The sequence below is a fragment of the Capricornis sumatraensis genome, chromosome 7 (genome assembly GCF_032405125.1).
Source record: "Capricornis sumatraensis isolate serow.1 chromosome 7, serow.2, whole genome shotgun sequence".
NCBI lineage: Eukaryota > Metazoa > Chordata > Mammalia > Artiodactyla > Bovidae > Capricornis > Capricornis sumatraensis.
In genome coordinates, this window is record NC_091075.1 from 87,277,083 (window position 1) to 87,298,968 (window position 21,886).

Below are 21,886 nucleotides of genomic sequence, written 5' to 3' on the forward strand. Positions count from 1 at the left end.
ATTGTTCTTGCTTGGAGAATCCCAGGGATGGGGGAGCCTGGTGGGCTGGCATCTATGGGGTCGCACGGAGTCGGACATGACTGAAGTGACTTAGCAGCAGCAGGAACACTACCACTACCTGTGAGAACTCTCTAGCTTTGGTCACAGAAGACTCATGCAGTCTGCACAGATATTGATCTATGCTGATGGAGATGCAGAGAAATTATGTAGTCATGCAATCCTGAGAACAATGATATTACATCCCACTAACATAGCACCCTCACAGCCAACTTGAGGTGAAAATCTTTCCCCAACAAAGTGAGTTCAAAAAGACTGGAGAAGGCAAAAGTTGCCTCTAATACAGAGATATCATCATAAACAATCAGAAAACTGGAAAAACAAGGAATATCACCACAGTGACAAACTGCTAGTAATAGACCCTAAAGAAATGGAGATCTACAAGTTACCAGAAAGTAATTCAAAGCAATTGTTTTAAGGAAGATATGTGACATTTTATAGGACATAGACAATTCAATAAAATCAAGAGAAACAATTCATGAGCAAATAAAAAGTTTAAAAATGAGAAAGGACTTATAAAACCAATTAAACAGAAATTATAGAGCTGAAGAATACAGTGAATTTAAGAATACAATTGCTATCTCTAACTTTAACCCTTAAATTATTGCAATAAATTAAAATCCAATGAGCACCTTCAACAGTAGAGTCACCAAGATTTAATAGAAGGAAGAATACTCAAATTTGGTGACAGATCTCTTGATATTATCCAGAGATGGGGAAAAAAGCAAGTATAATAAAAAAAAAATAAAGTAAACCTATGTAAACTGTGGGACACTATCAAGTAAAGAGTATTCATATTATAGGAATCCCAGAAGGAGAAGAGGGAGAAGTGCAGACAGAAAATTAATTTAAATAGTTAAGAGATGAAATTTCCTAAATCTGTGGAAAGCTGTGGATGTCTAATTACATGAAGTTCAAATATCCCCAAACAGATTCAATCCAAAGAGCTCTTCATTGAAAAGCATAACCAGGCACTCAGAATTCAGAAAATATAGAATTTGAGAAGCATCAAGAAAAAAAAAAAAAAAAGACTTCTCATATACAAGGGAATACTGATGAAATCATCAGTATATTTCCCTGTAGAACCTTTCGGGTCAGAAGGAAGTATATGTTGTACTTAAAGTACTCAAAGAGAATACTGTCAACCAAGAATCCCTTGTTCACCAAGTCATCCTTCAGAAATGACAGATAAAGACTTCCCCAGACAAACAAAAGCTGAAGGAATTTACTGCCATTAGACCTGCCTTAGAAGAAATACTAAATGAGGTTCTTCAAGCTGAAACAAAAAGACATTAATTAGTACCATGAAAACATATGACAACATAAAACTTACTGGTAAAGGTTAAACGCATAGTGTAACATAGAATGCTCTAACACTGCAATGGTAAACTCTACCATATAGATTAAAAAAAATGTGTTAAAGTATCTGTATCTGAAATATTTTACTAATGAATGCACGGTACAAAAATATTTTTAGTGAGAGATTAATAACATAAAATGTGCAGGGGGCCAGTTAATATGTAGAATTTTTTTCATGGAATAAATGTTAAGATTTGAGTTTAAATTAGAATGTTTTACTGTAAGACATATTATGATATCTTCTTGGTAATAACAAAGCAGAAACATAGTAACTACACAAGTCATAAAAGAATAAAAGCACACATCAGTTTACAAAGTAAAACAGCAAGAGAGAAAGAAAAGAAATTACAAAAGAATCTGAAATCAATTCACAAAATGATGACATATGTTAATAATTATTTTAGTATAAGTAGACTAAATTGTTCAATCACAAGATATTGAGTGGTTGAATGGGTCAAAATAAAAAGACAAATCAAGATCTGACTATATGCTGCTTATAAGAGACTCATTTAGGTTTTAAGGATACTCATAGACTAAAAATGAAATTATGAATAAAGATATCCATGCAAAGGGAAAGGGAAACCAAAAGAAAGTAGGGGTAACTTGTATCAGACTAAGTAGGTTTTAAGTCAAGAACTCTAACATGAGACAAAGAAGGCCATTATGTAATGGTAAAAGGATCAATTTTATGAAGTGTGTTACTACTGTTAATATATGCACCCAGTATAGAAGCACCTGAAAATAGAAAAAAAAAAAAAAGTCACAGATCTGAAGGGAAAAATAGCAATGCAATAATAATAAAAGACTTCAGTATCCCACTTTCAACAACAGAGAAATCATCCAGGCAGAGAATCAATAGAAAATAATGGAAATTATGAATGATGTGAAACTAGAAACCAAAAAAACGAGAAGAAACACTGGAAAATTTAGGTGTAAATTAAACAATGCCCCCTTGAACAATGAATGAGTCAAAGAAGAAATAAAAAAGGAAATAAATAATAAGAAATACCTTGAAACAAATAAAAATGGAAACAAAAAAAGGCCAAAATGTACGAGATACAACAAGTTCATGGTAATGCACATAGAAAAAAATCTCAAATAGCCTAACCTGAAATATGAGGAGTTAGAAAAAAGAGAATACGTTAATATAAGGAAGGAAATATTAAATATTGGAGTAAAATAAATGAAATAGAAATCAGAAAAACAAATACAAAAGCAAGGAAACTATTGGTGACATTTCTAAGAAATCACAGTTGTAAATTTTTGTTATATTTTGCATTCTCTTGTGTGTGTTAGTCACTCAGTCATGTCTGACTCTGCGCAACCCCATGGGCTGTAGTTCTCCAGGCTCCTCTGACCATGGAATTCTCCAGGTAAGAATACAAGAGTGGGATCCATTCCCTTCTCCAGGGGATCTTATGGACCCAGGGATCAAACCCGAGTTTCCCGCACTGCAGGCAGATTCTTTACCATCTGAGCCACTAGAGAAGCCCCAAATTTACTTATTTATTTCCTTTTGGCTGCACTGGGTCTTTCTCTAGTTGCGGTGAGCAGAGGCTACTCTCTGCTTGTGGTGTGCAGGTTTCTCATTATGGTAACCTCTCTTGTTGCGGAGCATGACCTCTGGGGTGGTTGGGCTTCAGCAGTGCACCTTGTGGACTCTAGAGTGCAGGGTCAGTAGTTGTGTTGGCTTAGTTGCTCCGTGGCATGTAGGATCTTCCCTGACCAGGATGTGAACCAGTGTCCTCTGCACTGGCAGTCAGACTGCTAACCACTAGGCATATGGGAAGTCTCCTCCTTCAAGATCTTTTGCTTCGTGTGTTTTGATCTCTGATGTTAGGTGCATATATCTTTATAATCGATGTATACCAGCTTGGATTGGGAGTGCTGTGAGGCAGCAACTATCAGCACAAAGCTTCCCTACCCTGTTTGTTGGCAAGCCAGCACACGTGCACTCTTTGAGAACAGATTCTAAGCTTCTCTAGCCCTTCTATCTGTCTCAGCAGCCAAAAGGGCTTGTCTCCTCTGCATAAGACCTTAGGACTGGGATGTGCCATCTATGGCTTCACTTACTTAATCCCCAGGGTGAGGGTCTGTCATTGTAAACCTTCTCTTCCTTTCAGATCCATTCCAGGGGCAGAAGTCCCAAACCTATGTTTTTATCCATCTTACCCAGTTACATGGAAATCTGTATTATATCATTAGTTGTTAAAGAGTTTTTCCAGTTTCCAATTAGTTTCCTGTGTGAACTGTTCCACATGAAGACAAATTGTTGATATGTTTATGGGGGGAGTGACCTCACTGTCCTCCTACTCCACCATCTTAATCCAATCCTGTACCATAAATTTAACTCCTACATCTTTAATAGGAAATGTTATTTTTTTCATTTACATTTGAAACATGTTATATTTAAAAATACATCAAGTAAATGTGACGACTAAAATTATTGTGGCAATTTTCTGATGCATTTACATGATAATAGTTAATACAAATTGCATTTCACTCTATACAGCAATTATTTTTACTGCTTAACAATGTTAGCACATTCAGTCTTTCATCAACCTCATGAGGTAGTTAATACCAGTTGTGTGCATAGTGCTGTTGTGTCCAACTCTCTGGGACCTCATGGACTGTAGCCCACCAGGCTCTTCTGTCCATGGAATTTCCCAGGCAAAGAAATAGAGTGGGTTGCCATTTCCTTCTCCAGGGCATCTTTCTGACTCAGGGATAAAACCCGCATCTCCTGCACAGGCAGGTGGATTCTTTACCACTGCGCCAACTGGGAGGCTCAGTTAATACCACTACCTAGTCTGTATTTCACTGAACAGCTGAAATAATGTCATTGATTAACTTGCCCAACCCCACATATGAAACTCCAGTACTTTGCCCACCTCATGCAAAGAATTGACTCATTGGAAAACTCATGCTGGGAAGGATTGAGGGGAGGAGGAGATAGGGGTGACAGAGGATGAGATAGCTGGATGGCATCACTGACTCGATGGATGTGAACTCTGGGAATTGGTGATGGACAAGGAGGCCTGGTGTGCTGCAATTCATGGGGTCGCAAAGAGTTGGACACGACTGAGCGACTGAACTGAACCCCACATAACTCTGTAGAAATTTTGCAGGGACTTAAATTTTGGCTATCTGTGTTCCAAGTGCAACCTCCAAATCATTATGGTATGGTGGCTCCCCTTTCTGGGTTATAGTTATTTTCAAAATGTAACATTGACAGTTACATTTTAATTGTAATATTATGACAAAAGTGTAATTGTTTTTCCTGTTATGTGTTAGTGCATATAATTTGCCCTTAAAAATACTGGCTTCAGTTCAGTTCAGTTCAGTTCAGTTCAGTTGCTCAGTCGCGTCCGATTCTTTGCAACCCCATGAATTGGAGCACGCCAGGCCTCCCTGTCCATCACCATCTCCCGGAGTTCACTCAGACTCATGTCCATCGAGTCAGTGATGCCATCCAGCCATCTCATCCTCTGTCGGCCACCATCTCCTCCTGCCCCCAATCCCACCCAGCATCAAAGTCTTTTCCAATGAGTCAACTCTTCGCATGAGGTGGCCAAAGTACTGGAGTTTCAGCTTTAGCATCATTCCTTCCAAAGAAATCCCAGGGTTGATCTCCTTCAGAATGGACTGGTTGGATCTCCTTGCAGTCCAAGGGACTCTCAGGAGTCTTCTCCAACACCACAGTTCAAAAGCATCAATTCTTCGGCGCTCAGCCTTCTTCACAGTCCAACTCTCACATCCATACATGACCACAGGATAAACCATAGCCTTGACTAGATGGAACTTAGTCGGCAGAGTAATGTCTCTGCTTTTGAATATGCTATCTAGGTTGGTCATAACTTTTCTTCCAAGGAGTAAGCATCTTTTAATTTAGAACAACAATAATCGCTTTATCTCTCATAGTTTTGGGTGTTGGCTGGGCTTGGCTAGGTGATTATTTTACATGGTGTTTCAGATGGTTACAGTCTTCTGATGATGGGTTGTAATCATCTGAAGGACATACCAGGTGATTGATTTGGGAAGAGTCAAACTGGTGGAAGCCTGGAACTACTGGGACTTCTTAGGCATATCTATGTCTCTCTTCACCAAATGGTCATTTTAATGAAAACTTTGGATATGGTGAGTAGGGAGATAGAGAGTTGAGAAAGAGAGAGAAAGATAAACAGACATGACATAAAGACAGGGACAGAAAGAAAAATGGAGACAGAATGTGTTGTATTTCATAACTGTGCCATGGAAGTTAAGCTGAAACATTTGTGAGACAGCAGCCAGATTTAACTAAAGTTTAAGAGAGAAGAAATTACTCAGTGAGAGAGCTGTCATAGTACTTGTAGTTATGTCTGAAAAACACTACAAATCTAAGTATAGATGTATGCCAGTAGAAGTCCCTAAGCTATTGAAAAATTCATTTAAATATAAATGCTTAAACCACAGCAATGAAATTTTTGTGAGTTAAGATTTTGACATTGTAAATACAATGTGGTAATATACCTATTTATAATACTTAAAACATAAAATAGGTGTCCTAAAACAGGACACCTATTTTGATATTATGTTGATGTTATTATACCCAAATTTCTAGTCATTTCAAATCTTGAGTGAAATTAATACATTGATAGCATGATATTAAAATCTTAGGACTTAATATCATGAATTAATATGTTGATTTCACCAATTATTTTTAAAGTCACATAATTAATAAATGAAAATATAATTGTGAATATCAAATAATGAAATTTAGAGAATAAAAATTTAAGTTCCCATCATTGGAAATTAGGTATGTTCTGTAAGATCATTTCCTCTGTGGTTATATAAATTTGCATATATTTAATTTTATTTCCAAAGGAGAGTGTCATGCTTAGGCTGTGTAATTCCTAGAACTTGTTCTTTATCTATTAATGTGACATGGAGAGCACTCAACAATATTTTCTATAATCTACCTGTTTACTCTAGTGACCATATCACTCATACATACTTATGTTGTTGGTTTGTTCACTGACAGCCATTTAGGTGCTAGTGGAAGTATTCAGAATATAATGATAACCATATGCAAGTTTTTCTGCCTGACAGATAACTAGATATAAAGTTGTAAAAACATCATATATTACTGCTTATTTATGGAATCTAGAAAAATGGTCCTGATGAACCTACTTGCAGGGAAGGAATAGAGGTGCAGACATAGAGAACAGACATACAGATGGGGAAGAAGAAAGGGGGCGAGTTCAGAGAGTAGCACTGACATGTTTACACTGTGCATGTGTGCTCAGTCCCTCAACATGCCCGTCTTTGTGACTCCATGGACTGTAGCCCACCAGGCTCCTCTGTCCATGGGATTTTTCCAGGCAGGAATACTGGAATGGGTTGTCATTTGCTACTCCAGAGGTCTTCCCAACCCAGAGATCGAATCTGCATCACCTGCATTGGCAGGCAGATTCTTTACCACTTCATCAACTGGGAAGCCCATATATACATTACCATATGTAAACTAGATAGGGGCAGAAAACTGCTCTAAACACAGGGAGCTAAACTTGGTGATCTTAGAGGGGTGGGATCTAGAGTGGTGGAGTGAGGGGATGGCAGGAAGGCTCACAAGGGAGGGGATATATGTATACATATAGTATGTGATATTGTAGAGCAGAAACTAACAACATTGTAAAGCAAATATATTTCAGTAAAAAACAGCAAAAGAAGAAAAACATATGTCCATTTCCAGAGAAGTAGTTCTACTAGAATATTTGTTCCACAAATTGCTTATAGGAAAATAACTAATTGACTTAATTTGCATTTCTAAAAGCATGAATAGCCTTTGTCATTTTTCATAGGTCATTGGCCATTTCACTTCTGTCAATTTCTTGTTCATATTTTTTATTTATTTCTGTATTTTACTGTTTGACTTTTTGTTGGAGATTTGTAGTAGTTTTCACTGTACAATGACTACTGATCCTTTTTAGGTTGCCTGTGTTGCAGGATTGATTTGAGGAAGAATAGTTAAACCTACTGGGCTTCCTAGGTGGCACAGTGGTAAAGAACCTGTCCACAACGCAGGAGACACTGGTTCAACCCCTGGATTGGGAAGATCCCCTGGAGTAGGAAATGTCAACTCACTCCAGTATTCTTGCCTGGAAAATTCCATGGACAGAAGAATCTGACTGGCTATAGTCCATGGGGTCCCAAAAGATTTTGGACAAGAGTTAGCAACTAAACAACAACAAAATAGGAGGCAGGTATCAGCTGCTATATTTCTAATTACACAAATATTCCACTGGGAAATGAGTTTAACTGTATGAAGGCAAATGGCATGCCATGGTTTTAGATAAAAAGTGATGCTGAGGCTAGATGCACAGTAATAACCAAGAAATTTTAGAGGTCTCACAAATGAAACAAAATTGTGAATTTTTAAACACAATTTCAGTTATTGAACAGTTTCTGTAGCAAAATAAGGCTATAATATTCTGCACCAAATTAAGGATAAAATACTCTGAATATCTGCAAAGTAATACAGATATCATAAATAGACTTTTCATTGTTCTTGTGTATATCAGTTCAGTTCAGTCACTCAGTGTTGTCTGACTCTTTCCTGACCCCATGAACCGCACAGCACGCCAGGCCTCCCTGTCCATCACCAACTCCCGGAGTCCACCCAAACCCATGTCCATCGAGTTGATGATGCTATCCAACCATCTCATCCTCTGTCATCCCCTTCTACTCCTGCCTTCAATCTTTCCCAGCATCAGGGTGTTTTCCAATGAGTCAGCTCTTCTCATCAGGTGGCCAAAGTATTGGAGCTTCAGCTTCAGTATCAGTCCTTCTAATGAACACCCAGGACTGATCTCTTTTAGGATGGACTGGTTGGATCTCTTCTGTCTATACACAACATGTAAAAAACTATTATGTTCAAAGGTTTCTTTTCATTATAACTTTTGAATTAAAAAAATAAATTTCAATATAGACCCAGATAGTTTCATGTTTATTTTATTTTTCACGAGCTTTTCTCTTGGCATGACATATTTCAACTCATAAACAGAAAATCCCTTGAAAATAAACTTTAATCTGAGGTGCTGAATTGGGAAAAGTCATTTTGTCACAAGAGGATAGGATCCTTATCATAACTCCTTCTTGCTGGACGAGTTCCATGTATGGAGTAAACTTGCTCCAGTTCTCAGATACAGATATTCCCTTTTCTCCTTCTTTCCTGTTTTAGAAAACTTCCAGCAACAAAACAAACAGAACATTGTGATAACAAATACAACAGTTGCCACACAAACCAATAGGAACCCAATCATGTCCAGTGAGTGGTACTAGTACCAGGTGAGGTAGTGGGCGGCTGGCAGCATGTGCTTGGTTCCTTTGTAGTAGATGGCAAACTCAGTCCAGAAGACTGCTTGGTCCAGGGGCTCTACAGGCTGATCATGGTGAATTCTTGATAGCCTCATAGCATTTTCTTTCTATCTAAAGAAGAAGTACAAAGATACTAACATTGAAAGAAAGCTACTTTACCTAAGCATACCAATGGCATAGATGGTTTTCAAAAAGAGTCATACAAATTCTTCAAAGTAAATATCATACAATTACAGAAAAGTGAAAGCGAATGTAGCTCAGTCCTGTCCAGCTGTTTGCGACCCCATGGACTGTATAGTCCATGGAATTCTCCAGGCCAGAAAACTGAAGTGAGTAGCCTTTCCCTTCTCCAGGGGATCTTCCCCAACCCAGAGATCAAACCCAGGTCTCCGGCATTGCAGGCAGATTCTTTACCAGCTGAGCCACAAGAGAAGCTACAATTACAGAAGTAGTAGTCTATTTTTAGTTGGATCCCCATTGAAAGTTTGACTTTTAAATTGAAATTTTATGATTGATAGTTATTTAAAAAGTGAAAATGTAAGGTTAGATTGAAAAATTCAATCTTTTCTACCATAGGAATTGATAAGAGCAATTCCAAACACTATAAGTTGGATAGTGGAAAGGTGAGTTCATGATGATGTTCTTGTGGAAGTATAATAGAACAGAGTAATAGTGTAATAAAAAATGAAATGACTCCTAACCAGTCCAGGTGTTTTGACTCTTCTCCATTCCACCATCTATTTTCTACCAGTGGACAAAATTATTTTTTGGAGATACCTATTAGGTTATTTCATCTCTCTACTCAAAATTTCTGTCTGGCTTCTTATCACATTTAGAATAAAACCCAAATCTGTTCTTTGGTCCATAGTATCTTACATGCTCAGACCCCTGGTAATCCCTTCCTTGATCACTTTGTTCAGGCACTCTGTTGTAGGCACATTGGCCTTCTAGCTGTTTCTTGATGCTGCAAATGTTTTCTCACCTTAGCACCTTTGAACTTGCAGTGCTTTTTGTCCTTCTGGAATATTCTTCCCCACAACACCCTGGAGCTTGTTTCAAGCTCTTCATTGACGTCTTTGTCTCAGTATTACGTTCAGAGTGCAGAGTGGCTTTTCTTGATCACATTAAGATAGTAGTCAATGGCAATTCTTCCACTGTTTTTGATTGTTTCTTCACTTGTTTATTTTGTTATTTACTCTGTAGACATTTTAAAATTTGTTATATTTTCTAAAATGAACCTTTAAGTATGAAGCGTGTATGAAAACTGCACAAATTCCAAGTAAACAGCTCAAAACTAAAATAAGCTAGAAAATTTTCATCAAGTGAAACACAAATCTAACTCCTATCCAAATCAGGCTGTAGGGTATTATATACTCCTGATAGGCATTCCTTCCTGGTGGAAGCTTCCAGTCACTTCTCTCTTCCCCAGATTAAGTACTAGCCTGACCACTAACACCATACAATGATTTAACTTGTGTTCATATTGGAATCACATAGTATGTAGTTATTTGTGTCGGACTTGTGTAGATGTTGGTTGATTCCACTGTTGTATAGTATTCCCTTGTTTGACAGTACCACCAATTATTTATTCATTCTTTGATCATTGGGCATTTGGATTGCTAGCAGCTTTTTGGTCATGGGGGTGTAATTATTCTGATATACGTATTTTGGTTTATATATTTATACATCTTTATTAGTTATATATCTAAGAGTGGAATTGCTAGGAGAAGGCTGCATGCATGTTTAGGTCTCTTCAATATTGCTACTGCTAAGTCGCTTTAGTCATGTCTGACTCTGTGTGACCCCATAGATGGAAGCCCACCAGGCTCCCCCATCCCTGGGATTCTCCAGGTAAGAAAACTGGAATGGGTTATCATTTCCTTCTCCAAGGTATAAAAGTGAAAAGTGAAAGGGAAGTCGTGTCCGACTCTTAGCGACCCCATGGACTACAGCCTACCAGGCTCCTCCATCCATGGGATTTTCCAGGCAAGAGTACTGGAGTGAGGTGCCATTGAATTCTCTTTAATATTATTAAACAGTTTTCTGAAGTGGTTTATTAATTTGTGTTCTCATCAGCAGTATGGAAATGTTCCTATTTCTCCACATTCTTGTCAATGCTTGGTTGTGATAATTCTCAAATTTTAGCTTTTATGATGAAGTAAAAATGAATTTTAATTTCTATTTTCTTGATTACCAATGAAGGGGATAAAGCTGTATATATTTTGCCAGGAAGTGTAATCTTTGTATAGGTATTTTAATATATGACACCACCCTTATGGCAGAAAGTGAAGAGGAGCTAAAAAGCTTCTTGATGAAAGTGAAAGAGGAGAGTGAAAAAGTTGGCTTAAAGCTCAACGTTCAGAAAATGAAGATCATGGCATCCGGTCCCATCACTTCATGGGAAATAATTGGGGAAACAGTAGAAACAGTGTCAGACTTTATTTTGGGGGGCTCCAAAATCACTGCAGCTGGTGATTGCAGCCATGAAATTAAAAGACACTTACTCCTTGGAAGAAAAGTTATGACCAACCTAGATAGTATATTCAAAAGCAGAGACATTACTGTGCCGACTAAGGTCCGTCTAGTCAAGGCTTTGGTTTTTCCAGTAGTCATGTATGGATGTGAGAGTTGGACTGTGAAGAAGGCTGAGCACCAAAGAATTGATGCTTTTGAACTGTGGTGTTGGAGAAGACTCTTGAGAATCCCTTGGACTGCAAGGAGATCCAACCAGTCCATACTGAAGGAGATCAACCCTGGGATTTCTTTGGAAGGAGTGATGCTAAAGCTGAAACTCCAGTACTTTGGCCACCTCATGCGAAGAGTTGACTCATTGGAAAAGACATTGATGTTGGGAGGGATTGGGGGCAGGAAGAGAAGGCGACGACCGAGGATGAGATGGCTGGATGGCATCACTGACTCGATGGACATGAGTCTGAGTGAACTCCGGGAGATGGTGATGGACAGGGAGGCCTGGTGTGCTACGATTCATGGGGTCGCAAAGAGTCGGACACGACTGAGCGACTGAACTGAACTGAACTGAATTGTAAGATTGAGGAAATTTCTATTTATTTTGCAAAATATTTCTTTTGATATCATGAATGGATGTTGACTTTTATCAATTATTTAATCATTGGACTGGTCATAATATTTTTTTCTTTTATGTTGACAATTTATTGAATTATATGACTCATTTTTGTACATATAAACAAACAAACTTTCAATCCTGGAATAATTCCATTTTGATCAAGGTGTTCTGTACTTTTTATATGGCATTCTAGTTCTTTTGTGTTTTATTTATGGAGGGAATTGTGTTAAAATTTTTTGTTTTCCTGTAATATCCTTATCTGTTTATGATATTAGTGATTATGGCCTCATAAAATGACCTGGAAGGTGGTAATATGTTTGAATTATCTAGAAGAGTTTGTGGAAGATTGATGGTACTTATTTTCTTAATTATTTAGAAATATTTACTGATGAAGGCATCTGACCTGGGAATTTCCTCTGTGGGAAGTTTTAACAGTTTTAACAGAATCAATAAAGTTCAGAAATATTTAATTATTAAAAATGTATTCTATTAAATTTCATAAAATATTGTGTTTCAGAGGACACTGGCAAGAGAAAAATAACTTACTGATGGAAAGTATATTTGCAAACCAAAAGAGACTTGTGTATATGACACATGAGAGTTTTAATAGCTCAATAATAAAAAAGACAACCAAATTAAAAAGTGAATAAGGGATTGGAAGAGACATGTCTCTAAAATGATACAAATGGCCAATAAAATATGAAAATATTCTCAGAATTAGTAAACATAAGGAAAACGTAAATCAAGACCAAACAGTGATCATATTCATTACCATGCCTATATTAAAAATTATAATAGATAATAACATGTGTTGGCAATGATATGAAGGATTAGAATTCTCATACACTGTTGGTGAAAATGTACAATCATGTGACCACTTTGGAAAATAATTTGGTAGTTTCTTATAAATATAAAATTATCCTATGACCCAGTGCAATAAAAACCTGTGTTCACACCAACATGTAGAACAGTGTTTATAGGTTCTTTTCATTATAGACAAAAGTGAAAAAAACAGACATGTCCATCAATTTATGAATGTATCAATAGAATGTGGTATGGTATGAATATACTATAAAATATTATTCAATAACAAAAAGTACTGGTACATGCTGCAATATAGATCTAACTAAAAACTTTTTCCTTAGAAAAAGAAATTACTTGTAAATGACCACATATTGTATAATGCTATTTAAATAAAATGTTCAGAATAAGAAAACCTATAGAGACAGGAAGATTACTAATTCTTAGTATTTTTAGAGTTTCAGAAATTTTAAGCATTGAATTGAAATAATATCTTTCTTATTTTTCAGTCTTCTATGGATGGGCTTTGTATGCTCAGTCGCTCAGTTGTGTCTTAACTCTTTGTGACTGTAGCCTACCAGGCCCCTCCACCTGTGGGATTTTTCAGACTAGAGTACTGGAGTAGGTTGCCATTTCCTCCTCCAGGGGATCTTCCCAATCCAGGGATCAAACCCATGTCTCCTGTCTCTCCTGCACTGCAGGCAGATTCTTTACCACTGAGCCATCAGGGAACCCTTGTATGGATTCTGTCACACTTTAAAAAATGCATGCTTGTTACAATAAGCTCTATAGAGTTCAGATTTCTGTTTTTTTTTTTTTTTTCATGGAAAATTATTGAACTGATTAGTTGCTCTTTTGGAGAAGGAAATGGTGCCCCACTCCAGTATTCTTGCCTGGGGAATCCCATGGACAGAGGAGCCTGGTGGGCTATACTCTATGAGGTCACAGAGTCAGATACAACTTAGCATCTGAACAGCAGTAGTTGCTCATTAAATCAATAGGATTAAAAAGCAACTTTGAAACAACTGGTTGAATGTAAAAGTGAAATTCAGATTGGTTATATAATTTTAAGTATTTTAAAATTAGCCTCTTAATAAGGGAAATAATTTATATTACTGTTGAAAAGAGAACTTATTGATCTATAGATACTACCAAGTTAAAGAAATGCTAATATGCACGAAGGGTCATAAATGACAGTCTTCAGTGCACTGAGCAAGTCTGTACTTGACATGGTGTTCAGATTTAATAGCTGTTCCCTTGGCCTCCATGTGAGCAGTATTATTCGGTTGGTCAACAAACACAGGGAGTCCCACCATGGGAATCGTAAGGTAAATGCCTCAGAGATGCCATTGCCACCACCATGAGTGATCAAAGCTTTGGTTTTCGGGTGACCTAAGAAAGATTCTGTGGAAAATTCTGAAAGAGATGGGAATACCAGGCCACCTAACCTGCCTCTTGAGAAATCTGTATGCAGGTCAGGAAGCATCAGTTAGAACTGGACATGGAACAACAGACTGGTTCCAAATAGGAAAAGGAGTACATCAAGGCTGTATGTTGTCACCCTGCTTATTTAACTTCTATGTAGAGTACATCATGAGAAATGTACTCTGAAGAAACACAAGCTGGAATCAAGATTGCCGGGAGAAATAACAATAAGTTCAGATATGAAGATGACACCACCCTTATAGCAGAAAGTGAAGAGGAGCTAAAAAGCCTCTTGATGAAAGTGAAAGAGGAGAGTGAAAAAGTTGGCTTAAAGCTCAACATTCAGAAAACAAAGATCATGGCATCCGGTCCCATCACTTCATGGGAAATAATTGGGGAAACAGTGAAAACAGTGTCAGACTTTATTTTGGGAGGCTCCAAAATCACTGCAGCTGGTGCCTGCAGCCAGGAAATTAAAAGACGCTTACTTCTTGGAAGAAAAGTTATGACCAACCTAGATAGTATATTCAAAAGCAGAGACATCACTTTGCCGACTAAGGTCCGTCTAGTCAAGGCTATGGTTTTTCCTGTGGTCATGTATGGATGTGAGAGTTGGACTGTGAAGAAAGCTGAGTGCTGAAGTATTGATGCTTTTGAACTGTGGTGTTGGAGAAGACCCTTGAGAATCCCTTGGACTGCAAGGAGATCCAACCAGTCCATTCTGAAGGAGCTCAGCCCTGGGATTTCTTTGGAAGGAATGATGCTAAAGCTGAAACTCCAGTACTTCGGCCACCTCATGCGAAAAGTTGGCTCATTGGAAAAGACTCTGATGCTGGGAGGGATTGGGGACAGGAGGAGAAGGGGACGACCGAGGATGAGATGGCTGGATGGCATCACTGACTGGATGGATGTGAGACTGAGTGAACTCCAGGAGATGCTGATGGACAGGGAGGCCTGGCATGCTGCAATTCATGGGGTCACAAAGAGTTGGATACGACTGAGCAACGGAACTGAACTGAACTGAAGAAAGATTTCAATGAGAACAATAAATTCTGAGTCATATGGTTAGAAATAGAAATTGACAGTATAAGTCAATAAAGAAGGCAGTGCTTTCTGCTGAGGATTGCTATGCTCATGGGATCATGCAAACTTTTGTGAATTTCCAAAGGAAGTCTGTCTGAGGAAATGAGGGAAAGCTATACATTAGAGGGGATGTTAGTGCAGAGTTGCTTTGTCCAGAGGACAAGTGTGGACTGATTCTTGATTTGAAGAAGACCATGTTCAAAATCATGGAGATGAAGAAACATTGTTTCTTAGGAATAGAGGGAATGATTCGTTCTGATAATGTATGGAGAATCTCAGGGGGCATTTGGCAATAGAGGAAAAATGATGGATGTGCTGTTTACAAAGTCATCTTCTATTAGCTGCACTTTTATTTTTAGGCAATGTGAGTTAGAGGGAAAGTATGGATGTTTACTATAATGAAAGCTGAACACTGAAGAATTGATGCTTTTAAATTGTGGTGTTGGAGAAGACCCTTGAGAGTCCATCGGACTGCAAGGAGATCTAACCTGTCCATCCTAAAGGAAATCAGTCCTGAATATTCATTGGAAGGACTGATGATGAAGCGGAAACTCCAATACTTCGTCCACCTGATGTGAAGAACTGACTCATTTGAAAAGACACTGATGCTGGGAAAGATTGAAGGTGGGAGGAGAAGGGGATGACAGAGGATGAGATGGTTGGATGGCATCACCAACTCAATGCACATGAGTTTGAATAAACTCCAGGAGGTGGTGATAGAGAGGGAGGCCTGACATGCTGCAGATCACGGGGTCTCAAAGAGTCGGACACGACTGAGTGACTGAACTGAACTGAACTCCCCATATAATCTTAGATAAAAGCACTACAATAGTAGTAAAGCTGAGACAGAAGAGTGGGGAGACAAGAAGACCAATCAAAAAGCTATTGAAAGTTCATGAATGACAGATAATTATCATCAAGTGTTGATGTTTTACCTTTCTGTTCCACTATTGTCCTTGAGATTTAATTAGAACTTAGCATTTTTTTGCCATCTTCTTACCAAGAAGATAATTCTTTTGGATCCACTTAAAAAGCTGAGTGTTGTTTCCCAATCTGGTTTCTTCCCACTGAATCTCCACACAACCTATAAGACTAAGTAAAGACTCAACTCCACGAATAAGATTACAGTCTCAGAGCATTTGAGAAGTTAAAATCTAGTAAGAAGTCATCTTGCCCCACTTCTTTCAATGAACAGATGTGGGCATTTCTTCTCAGGAATGTTAAATAATGTTAGATAATAGTTCAAAAAAATCAAAGCAGCAAAAATCTGGGACCCTGTTGATCAACTTATCATTTTGTTTACTACAACATGCTATGACTAGTTTTAAAGACTTGAGGGAAATTAGCTTGTAAATAATGTAATTTAATAGTTAAAAGCATTCAAGAATCAACCAGAACTGTAGTGCATACAAAAAGTTGACTGAAATTTCTGCAACCTCATTTCATGTGACTATCTTATATAACAAACCTGTGGTTTGACTCTAGAAAATACTTTGTTTGCTCAGCAGTTTCTGAGAGAAATCAGTGAAGATTTGCTTATGTTTACTTTCTCCATGAAGCATTTTGATGGAAATGTGTATCTTTCTATTTTATTTTGTGAGCTTTATTATACTTTCTTCTATGTGGTATAATGAGATAAAATTTCTTCAACTAGTAGAAAGAATATAAATTATTTTACACTGCATATTGGAAAATCACTTCCTATAATCTTTGAAGTATAAAATTTCTAAGACATTATTTCATTTTTTTCCTCTAAAGGTATTAATAGTGGAAATATCCATGCACATATTTTATACAAAGTTAGGAATTGCAGAATAATAAAAGCAATAAATTTTTTTAAAAAGAGTGCCACATTAATTTTCATTGATTATTATAAACTGAAATAAGCAATTTAGAAGTTTGTGCTGTGAAGAGATCTAATTGCATTTTTTATAATAGAAAAATACTAATTTAGAATGTATCAGCGATGCTGTGTCTACCCCAAAGAAATCACTGATGCTGAAATTCTCATTTCTCAATGGAATGAAATACCCCCAAATCCTAGATTAGTGGAGTAATGTTTTTTATGTTTAAGGCACATAACTGTATATTACTTGTCAAGGCTGTCAACATGAATCCAGGTTCTCAAAGATGAAAATAGTAAGGGTTGTTTGGGTTAGTTTAGGGCAAGTAGTTCACAGCTAGTGAATGAGTACTGATGGATTTATACTGCCATAAAAATAATGATAGGACTTTAGCAGGAAGTACTTCTCTCTAATTTTTTCTCCACTAACACTGACTCTTCCATGCTTCCCAGTTTTTGCCTCTTCTCTTCCTCCCCACCTCTGAGAAAGTAGTTGTTAATCCAGTCAGTCAGAATAATATGTTGATTAGGTCAAGCTGCTAATGGCCAGGACTAAGAGACCTTAAGACTTCCCTGGTGGCTCAGACATCTGCCTACAATGTGGGAGACCCAGGTTCAATCCCTGGGTTGGGAAGATCTCCTGGAGAAGGAAGTGGCAATCCACTCCAGTACTACTGCCTGGAAAATCCCATGAACAGAGGAGACTGGTAGGCTACAGTCCATTGGGTCGCAAAGAGTCGGACACGACTGAGCGACTTCACTTCACTTTCATAAAAGACCTAAATGTTGGAGCCCATGCCCCTTCCTGTCATCTTTTTCTGCTTTAACAGGAAAAAAACCCTAGATCCCAGGCTTCTCTCTTGCTCTTTTCCTCAACGAATGATTTTAAGACATATGCTGTTTTCATCTTGGGAAAAGAGGGAGCAGGAGTAGGAGGAAGGATTTGAATCTTTATGCTCCAACTCAGTCTTTTTCAAAATTCTATTTTAAATATCAAATATCGAGTGTGGTTACCAAGTGAACTGCAATAGGGTACCTCTCAGCTGCTCAGAATTCCCACAGTACCCCCAGGAAGTCCTCTGGGAAACATTGTGATTTGTGGGGCAAGATTTGGATGTTTTTGTGTTCTTACTATTAACTTAATAGCACTAGAATCTCAAAGATAATCTCTAAGATAGAAATGTCTTTCAGAACAAAGTAAAACTTGAATTGGAACATTTAAGCACATGTGTCCCCCTTGTTCCATTTTAAAATTCAGCTTCCAAAGAAAAAACAGATATACCAATTCATTTTGATCTAATCATATTATGATATTCTCTGTTTCTCTCCCCTTTGCAAAAAGCATTCTAATGGACCCGCTCCATACTTTAAAGAGATTCATTCAGTATCATGCATCGAACCTGGACTGGGGATTTGTTTCATATATGATATTATACGTGTTTCAATGCCATTCTCCCAAATCATCCCACCCTCTCCCTCTCCCACAGAGTCCAAAACACTGTTCTATACACTGTGTCTCTTTTGCTGTCTCTCATACATGAGACTGGATGCTTGGGGCTGGTGCACTGAGACGACCTAGAGGGACGGTACGGGAAGGGAGGAGGGAGGGCCTTTTCTTCTGGAAGGTTTTGAACCATTGACCCCAAAATCAGTACTACAAAGCCATCTTCTCCAGAGCTTTGGACAAACTCTTTGAGTTCCTGAAAAGAAATAATTCATTGTATTATGAAGGGGAATCAGCAGAGAGAGGGTTTTTGTTTTGTTCATTCTTTCTTTAGTTTGTTTGAAGAACTTGAATACATACATTTCTAAAGAGAGAGAATTGTTAAAATATCATCATCTTCTAATATGACTATAACTATATATAACTATAACTCATCGATGACTATTAAAACACTTTAGAGAGAGATGTGTGATATGCAATTCATTTTCTTTAACCAATGTATTGTCATTGACTACTAACAAGTACAGTGATTTATTATCACTTACCAACAAGGGACGTCACTAAAGTGAAAGTCTCAAGGGAAGAACATTTCATATTGTGACAACACAGGTTTGATTTTCTTAAGTGAGTTTTGAAGATAATGTAATTTTTATTCCATGTCTCAAACAATAGCAGGGCCAGGAATTTTTTTCTCATTCTCTGTTAAATATTGCTAGGATCCAGAAACAATGGCTTAGTAATTTTTCCCAGGATGACAGGATTATACAAGCACACAAGTAAAATAGTATGCTTATTAAAACATATGGCTTGCTCACCAGGACAAGATTCAAGACCTCACTGTGCCCGGAAATCAAAAGTTATGCCTTCAACTATGCTAAATTCCAACCTGTTCCTTACATTACAAAGTTCTCCTTAATATCACCAACCAGAACTCAACCTTAGATAACCTTTCTCTGATTTCTTTTTACTGAAAATTGATGAAATTCTGTCAAAGTGCTGTTCCTGTTTCTTATAATAAGTTAAATAATCCTAGCCTAGCAAGGTCAAAATTTTTCTTTTCTTTTTCTTTCTTGGTTTGTTTTGGAGAAGTTGACAAAAGACAGGCATTTAAAAGGACCTGAATGCCTAACAGAATTCCTCAAATAAAATGAAAAACTCTGTAGCTCAGCTTCATGAATTTGTATGTTATTCTCTGTCCAATGTATTTGTTACTGAATTGATCTACTTTTCTTCTTAGCAATTTTCAGGACAGGTCTTCTGATATATAGAATTTCCTGATTATAATGCTACTTATGATAATATAAGGGTAATGGTGTTTCCCTAGTGGCTCAGGTGGTAAAGAATCCACCTTCAAGGCAGGAGACCCAGGTTCAATTCCTGGGTAAGGAAGATCCCCTGGAAAAGGGAATGGCAATCCACTCCCATATTCTTACCTGAAGAATTCCATGGGCAGAGGGGCCTGGTGGGCTTTAGTCCATGGGATGGCAAAGAGTTGTACACAACTGAGTGACTAATACTTTCACTTTTCCCTTTTTCATGATAATATGAACAGATTAAAGGTTACATATAATTGCTTTGGTAAAAGAAGAAAAACATTCTTATTAAATCATCTCTATATAATTAAATAAGAACTCTCAATTTATTAACCATGATTTATTATTTATTTATTGGTGTTTCAAATTCTCAATACCCACAATTCCCTAAATTTAAGCCTCAGCTAAGACTCTGATCTATTAAACTTCTTATATTATAGTAATTGTCTGAAAGAGACAAAGACTGCTGAAAGTATTTTTTCTTGTCTTGAAAGTTTATTTCTTTTTTCTTCCTATCTCATGCTCTGATAATACTGGGTATGCTACATTAATTTCATCCATTTTAAGAAAATAGCTTTTCAAAACTTCCCATAGCTTATTTTCCCTATTTTAATTCAAAACTTAATGAAATTTCAATATTATATATTATCATTATTTTTATATAGGATGTTTAAATGTTGAGCATAAATTTGATTTTATTTCTGATCTTGGCCGAGATATTTTAAGGATACTGATGCTATGATATACAGTGAATGTGACAGATTTTGCCTATAAGTTATTTATTTTTGGTGGATTTTATGCCATGAGAGTGCGACTTATTGGGTAAAACATCTGATCAAGCTATCTAAGACTAATTATGGTTTATGACATTAAGTTAGAGAAAACTTTCATTTACATTTTTAAATGTGGATCCTATAGTGCAGATTTTGAACTTGGTCTTGGAGAAGACTCTTGAGAGTCCCTTGGATAGCAAGGAGATTAAACCAGTCGATCCTACAGGAAATCAGCCTTGAATGTTCATTAGAAGGACTGATGCTGAAGCTGAAGGTCCACTACTTTGGCCACAGAATGCAAAGAACTGACTCATTAGAAAAGACCTGATGCTAGGAAAGAAGAGAAGGGGACGACAGAGGATGAGATGCTTGGATGGGATCACCATCTCAATGGACATAACTTTGAGCAAGCTCCAGGAGATGGTGAAGGGTAGAGAAGCCAAGCATGCTGCAGTTCATGGGGTCAAAAAGAGTCAGACATGACTGGACAACCGAGCAACAACAACATTGTGCAGGTTAATACTAAACCAGTCACTTTCTCCTTGGTATTTACCTTACTATATTTGTTTCCAAGCCTGGTTAGTGAGATCAGGCAGCTTGAAAGTTGAAAGTTAGTCTCTCAGTCACATCTGACTCTTTTCAACCCCATGAACTGTAGCCTGCCTGGCTCCTCTGTCCACGGAGCTCTCCAGGCAAGAATACTGGAATGGTTTGCCATTTCCTTCTCCAGGGGGTCATCCCTACCCAGGAGTGGAATCTGAGTCTCCTCCATTGCAGGCAGATTCTTTACCAATGGTGGTACTAAAGAAATCAGGCAGTTTACATGATTGAAATAGAACTATACCTAGTGAAATTAGGCATTGTGTCATGAGTACTAAGTAACTTCACTAAATTCCAACTCTTTGCACACCTATGGACTGTAGCCTGCCAGGTTTCTCTGTCCATGGGATTCTCCAGGCAAGAATACTAGAATTGTTTGCTATGCCCTCTTCCAGGGGATCTTCCCGATCCAGGGATCCAATCCGTGACTCTTACCTCTCCAGCAATGGCAGGCCAGTACTTTACCACTAGCACCAATTCCTGAGAGAGGCTTATTTTCATGAATTGTATTATCAGGATGCAATGATTTCTGGTCTGTTTTGTGTTGTGAAGTTCTTTCACCTCAGATAAGATCAGAAAAGATACTGAAGTGCATTCATGAAGTTTTTGGAAAAAAATATGAGTTTGCCAATACACACACACACACACACACACACACACACACACACACCCCAAAAGGAATCCCTCCAGTCTAGATACTGGTGACACTGCTTAAAAGTTCAAATACTATTTTAATATTTTCTTCTT

The 21,886-nt window shown here is 37.6% G+C and overlaps 1 pseudogene; it reads right to left on the bottom strand.

Annotated features, from left to right (window-relative positions):
• Positions 1-8,537: 8,537 nt before the first annotated feature.
• LOC138081842 (UDP-glucuronosyltransferase 2A2-like) lies at positions 8,538-21,640 on the bottom strand (annotated as a pseudogene).
• Positions 21,641-21,886: the final 246 nt, after the last annotated feature.